The sequence below is a fragment of the Notothenia rossii genome (assembly GCF_949606895.1).
Source record: "Notothenia rossii genome assembly, chromosome: 8".
NCBI classification, from domain to species: domain Eukaryota; kingdom Metazoa; phylum Chordata; class Actinopteri; order Perciformes; family Nototheniidae; genus Notothenia; species Notothenia rossii.
Genome location: NC_136906.1, coordinates 48,985,363 through 48,991,993, shown reverse-complemented (window position 1 = coordinate 48,991,993; position 6,631 = coordinate 48,985,363). Strand labels below are relative to the sequence as shown.

The window sequence follows — 6,631 nt, the reverse complement described above, 5'->3', positions numbered from 1 at the left end:
AAATTCCAACATCTTTAAAACATGCACAAAATCTTTACTCTCAGCAGCTTAAAGACAGAAGTATATTGATGTTTGAACCTTTGTATACCCTTTTGAACTCTCAAAAAAGTAAACTGGTGTTTAAGACATCAGAAAGAAAAAAGTATGCAGCTGAAAATAACAATTTTGCTAGCACCAAATATGTGTGGCCTTTCACTAGCATACCAATAAAAAATGCTTAGAAAACATATAAATTGTGCAGAAGACACTACACTACTCCTTTACTCTAAAAAAAAGTAAAGCAACAAAATGAATATAATATAATGATGCCAGTCATCCTTTAACGTGCCCAGTATTCCCGTCCTCATGATGGTCGGTCCAAACTGAAACTGAAGAGACCGAGGCTGAGCTGGAGCATGCGCATGCATTAAGCGTCACTGGAGACTCCTGATGGCTCTCCACTGTGTTTATACTGCACACATCAATCATATTTGTTTACCCACTTATATGGTCCTAGTGGGAATTGATGATCACTCAAAACAGTATTAGCAAATCAAATATTGTACCAACGTTTACGGCAGCACACGGCCCTCCGTTTGCAGAGCCAAACAAAGAGTCCCTATTGATTGTTCTCCTGTTTGACCAAGCAGCAGCACGCAGCGGTGTCACATTATTATTGTAAACACAGCTCGACACGTTTACCAGGGCCCTTTCTAATTTCTCTACTCGAAGTCTAGGAGGATTCCCCTCCTCGACTCCCCTCCTCGACTCCTATCCGTGTGTCTTAGTCCCGCCCACAGGAGATGCGAGTGGAGGAGCCAAGGAGGGGAACCGAGGAGAGAGGAGGGGAAGTAGAGAAATGAGAACTCCTCTCCTCTGTGCGGTCATTTTAAAGAGACGTCCGTTAATGATGACAGGAGGTACAGCAGCCCTCTGTCTGATGGACAGATGTGTTCATGACGACTGGTCGCTATACAATGAGGAAATGAAAATTACGGGCCAAAAGTTGTATTTACAAGTATTAAAAGTAAGCAGAGGACACCACAGCAACTGAGACCTCTCCGCCGCATCTACGCATCTCCACACACACACACACACACACACACACACACACACACACACACACACACACACACACACACACACACACACACACACACACACACACACACACACACACACACACACACACACACACACACACACACACACACACACACACACACACACACACACACACACACACACACACACACACACGTTGTGTATTCTATTATGTGAAGCACTAAATGGTCTTAGAAAAATATTGACTCTTTGTTTGTAGATATCTACTAAATTACAGCATACAAATACAGAGAGTAATGTAGGCCTATTATAGTGATATCTATTTTACACACTGCTCTGCTTTCTGCACGGACCTCACAGCTGTTCTCACTGTAAACATTGCGTCGCGATGAAAGCAGTTAATAAAATAATATCCAGTGGATGTATGCAGAGCCGAACCATTTATTACAATGCATTCATGTGATGACTTTCAAAGAGTAAAGCAAGCACTGCTGAATAAAGTATGATTTTATCTTTTACGAAACGTTTTTTTTCATATGGAATGCAGTTGGAGGTCAACCAATCACAGAGCTTGAGAACTAATCACGGGGTTTGTCAAACAGAGCACAAGGTCCTAAAGTCCTAAACGATAGCTGGGGATTCTGGGTAGTGTTGTGTCTTCTGCCATCCTTTACTCCGAAAAAATATTTGTTTCTCCGAATCGAAGGGGAAAAATACAAAAGCATTGCACACAATTTAAACCAATCAATGTTGTGTAATTAACAAGGATAATCTGTTGTTTTTTAGTCGATGAGTAGTGCAGATATCAATGTAAAATCAATCGACAGTAAGGGGAATACTTACTTCCGGGTGTACAATTCTCTGTTATCCAATGGGAATGGACGCTCAAAATTCCCTTTAAGGGCAGCCGACACAAACGAATGCCGTGCTTCCATGAGCGTCAAATCCCGCAGCAGATGGGAATACATTGCAATCAGTTGAAAGCTATTTGCATCCCTTTATGAAGCTGAAGGAGCCTAGGAGCGTCACAACTGCACGCCACGGGACCCTGACCAAACCAAAGTGAGTGTGTTGCACATGTAGCTTTATGTATACAGCCTGTGTCCCTGGATTCTTCTCTCCAGGTTGTTGATGACAGCAAATGTTTGAACTTGTGTTTTTTGTGTTTATGTTAATGTATTTTTTGTGTGATCTGTACACACACCACCTCAACTGAAGTAAAGTAATCTGAACTGAAGCTAAAAGCTGCATTAACTCTGGTTTATTTTTGGCATGCCCGGGGCCAGGGTTACAAACTGAATTGTACATTCATTTGGCTGAGGTACATGTAAAGCGATAGCCTTTGCCTATTGAGATCCTCGGATAACACACAAAAAAATATTAGTATACTTCAAAGACTGATTATATTGGTTAGCACTCAAACACATTGTACATGATACACTGTAAAACCCGATTAGTTCGGAGTACTCAAAACTTTTGTGGAAACTGATTACCACCAAAGTTTTAAGTAAACTAACTTAAGACTAAATGATTGATCAAAAATGATAAGTTACTTAAACTTAAAACTTGCATTATTATTGTTGTATTATTTAAGTATACTGTACTTATAAACATTGTTTGACACATTTTAAATGTTAAATTTCTCCATAATGAATTAGTTTGATGCAAAAGTACTTAATTGCATGAATATTGAAATCAACAAATATATTTGTAGATAACTCATTGGCCAATATTTTCTTATTCATTTATTTAAGTACAAAATACTCAAAGAACTTCAACAGCTTCTGTAGACTTTATTTTTTTTTAACTTGTTCATCCAATCAAAACATGAATTCTAAAACATTCAATTTCTTACTGCAACACTTTTTAAAGACCATCAAACTGTAAGTTAGATTTCAAAATAAAATAATTAGAAATTAAAATTTCAAAAGGTACTTGTTGTTCACAAAAAAGTAAAATTAATACAAATTAGTTATATTTTCTTTTTGTAAAAAGAAAAATTTCAAGGAGTTTTGCAAGCCGTTTGAGTATTTATTCCATATCCTTGATATCAGACGGCAGCTGCCTACACTAGTTGGCTCTTTGATTTCACTTGTTAGATATATGGTCACACTAGTTTGGCACTCTGCTTTACTAGTTGAATACACAATTATACTAGTCACTCTTTCTCAGCAACTAGTGGCACTTACTAATTAGCACACAAGCCTTACTAGTGACACCAGGAGCAGCACTAGTAGCACCAAAGTCCCAACTTGTCAGAGTTTTTGCAGTGCAGTTAACTTTTAGTGTCACTAGTATGGTCAGAGGGTCACTAGTTCATCAAAAAAGCTTACAAGTTGGGACTTTGGTGCTGCTCCTGGCGTCACTAGTAAGGCTTACTGTATGTAGTAACTAGTCAGACAAAAGTGCCACTAGTGGCTGAAAAAGAGTAAATAGTATAATGTGTTGTTCAACTAGTAAAGCAGAATATCAAACTAGTGTGACCATATACTGTATCTAAAAAGTGCAATCAAAGAGCCAGTTAGTGTAGGTAATTGCTGTCTGATATCAAGGATATGAAATAAATACTCAAACAGCGTGCCATAGGAGTTAAAGTGCAAACATGAACAACTGTAGGCACAGGGTTTCAGTGGTTTACCACCATCAAGGACCATCAGCACTTTCAGTGCAAACATGAACAACTGAGGTAGATTTAGACATATTCTACCAAATGTAAACATCATTAAACTGCTTTAAGCAACAAATTAACTGTGCAACACAAACATTGGCATGTGCAAAGTTTCAACCTGTAACACAGCCTACTTTTTCAGTAACAGGTCATTTTTTAGATTGAGTAGGCAGGGTTTCAGTGGTTTACAATCAGCAAGGCCCATCAGCACTTTCTGTATGAAAGCGAAAGTGTTGATGAGTTTCTTGGGGTAGTCCAAATGCAACACGTACATCAAGCCAAACAACAATGCAAAGGAATCCGCCATCCTGGGGAAATTGCTGATGACGAAATCACCTTTCACCAGAATAGCAGTACTTGCTGAGATCAACTTGAATTGGAGTGCCCTCTGTGACCATTCTGACAATAGCAACCGGTGTGTTGGTGATGTCTGGCCGGTCCACCTCCTCTGCCTGGAAATGCATTCAGGTAAGTATATAGGAAGGTATTTATTTTATATATCTGAAAATATTTTTGATTGCTCCCGTCTGTTTGTTTTTTTTAACTGGAAGGGTAAAATAGCTAAACAGTTTCTTACAAGCACACATTCTGACCTGACTAGCAGCACTTTCAGTGCACTAAATACTTACGCTCCAAGACTTGAATAACTGTGGGTCCTCCTCACGCAGGTATAATGGGAGGGATTGAAGGGCTGCATTGCGTTTAATGTGGACATCCTGTACTTCCTGGAAAGACAAGCAAAAAATAGCATAATTAAAAAGAAATGGCTTTTTAAATGAATATATACATATTTATTTTTGATTGTTGTCAAATTCAATTCCTAATTTTGAATATTTTTTTCCCCCCTATTTGTTAGTGTTATATTTGTGATACTCTTCTGAAAAATACAATCCAGTATCTTTTACAATATCTGTTTATTATTTGTGAATTTGAATGAATGTGGTTTTGTGTAAAAGTAAATAAGCATTGATACTATGGTGTGTTCCAATCAAGTAATTTAGCCTTGGCTGTCATTGTTACAACTTGATTTGGACCAAACTTCTATTAAACTCACCTGGGCCCAGGAGTTCAAAACTTTTAATCTCAATCAGATCCGATCCGATTTTGAAATCCCATTTTTTGTGATCCAGGATCAGGCAAATCGGACAGATTTTGTCCCTGGAGTTCAAAGCAATTCAGGATAGGATCAGCATGATCCAGATTACGATTTTTCAAGATGACTAGATCCTGAATATCAGTGCTTTAATCCTACCGATCGCCATCTAGTGGACATGAAAAATAATACAAGGAAGACAAGAGACCACATTGCAGAGACATCTATAATGTTTAATTATATTTTTTTATTTGAAAGCTGATGACAGATGATGGACTTTTTTTTTTCTTTAATCTAAATTACATTTGTGATTGACAATCTTTGCTGTTACACTTTTATGAGCATCAACATTTATGTCATCAACATTTGGTTGAAAACAAAATAGGCCACCACAAACGTTAGCAAAAATGGAAAAAATAAAATGTATTTCCCATGAAGGCAACAAATTGTTTATTATTTCAGTTAACAAACTTTGCCATCTTATTTAAATTGAAACATATTTTAAAATAAATTGTACAGTACATTTTGCTCTGGTAATCCACTGGAAATCCACCCCTTTGGTGGGATCAGGATAATCCAGTTTTTTGGGATCAAACTGATCCCAATCCTGTGTTGTCGGTTTGAACTACCCATTTTGAAGATTTGATCCAGATTAAAGCTTGGATTGGATTTCCTGATCTGATCGGATATGAAAGTGATCCTAATCCTGTTTTTTGCTTTTGAACTCCCCAAAATCCAAATCTGATCTGATCAGATAGGGATTAAACGTTTTGAACTCCTGGGCCCTGGAGATCACAAATCCTTAGGATTTCACGCAGGGCCTCAAATACTTACCAGTGCGTGCCGCCTTCTGCCTGTACAAGGTAATCAGTCGCAGGGTGTGTCTGTCTAGTCCAGAAAATAACTGGTTCCGTAGGTTGACGTTTGTGATTCGGTGAAACTCGGCACAAACCTACAGGAACACACAAATGTATAAAGATCATTAATGGATATGCAACTGTAAAATTATTAGTGATGCAACCGGTTTTGTTTTTTCCGTAAAAATATTGCAAAATGATCATATTCAAAGTATTCATTTAATTTGTATTATTATTTATATTATAAAAATAAATATTGTTTTATAATAACATTGAACAACAACACTGTTCCATTGTGTGCAAAGTAGGCAGTTTTTGCAAGCAAAATTGGGAAACGGTGTGCAGACTAAGAGAAAGATGTGACAAGGGGCAGAAAAGAGAAAGATTAAAACGTCTGAGAGCGTCTGTGTTTTACCTGTGATTCCATCCGGTGTTCCGGATTAACTTGTTTCCCGATCAGCTTGTTTCCCGATCAACTCGTTTCAGTGGGGTGCGTGGCTTTCGACTGAAATACACATTTCGATCGCTTTCTTCTGTCGTTTACATACATCTTTTGGTATATTTGGCTTCTTAGGAACACGTTGATGCACATCCAGTACCAGTGTGTGAGGTTGTGATTACGATGGCGATATCCGGACGCGAACAGCGAGGACTACAACAAGACAAACGAGTAGCTCGAATAAATCATTTAAACCAGCTATTGTTGCCAGACTTATTACGGAATATCGTAGTTAATGTCCAAGTCCATCTGTGTATACCTTCAGACAGCCTCCAAGTGAAGCACACGGTGTTTACTCACAGTTTGAAAGCAGCGTGGAGAAGTCTTCATCTTTGTTAAACTGTGATCCTCCCAGGGAACTGGGACCCGCCCACGTTAAAATGTGACCCGCCCAGGTTAAATTGTGTTACGATTTCTGTGGCTATCTACCAGCGATCATGTTTAATATGAAAGACTAACCACACATGTAT

The 6,631-nt window shown here is 38.2% G+C and overlaps 1 long non-coding RNA gene across 2 annotated transcripts; it reads right to left on the bottom strand.

The window, feature by feature from the left end:
* Window positions 1–2,822: 2,822 nt before the first annotated feature.
* LOC307017485 lies at window positions 2,823–6,631 on the bottom strand. 2 transcript variants are annotated; one of them, XR_013802195.1, is made up of 5 exons: window positions 6,462–6,631; window positions 6,078–6,314; window positions 5,640–5,757; window positions 4,342–4,437; window positions 2,823–4,164 (listed from the first exon to the last, which is right to left on the bottom strand). It is a non-coding gene; the product is annotated as an uncharacterized lncRNA (long non-coding RNA). The 2 variants fall into 2 exon arrangements; XR_013802196.1 differs by having other exon boundaries at window positions 6,078–6,625.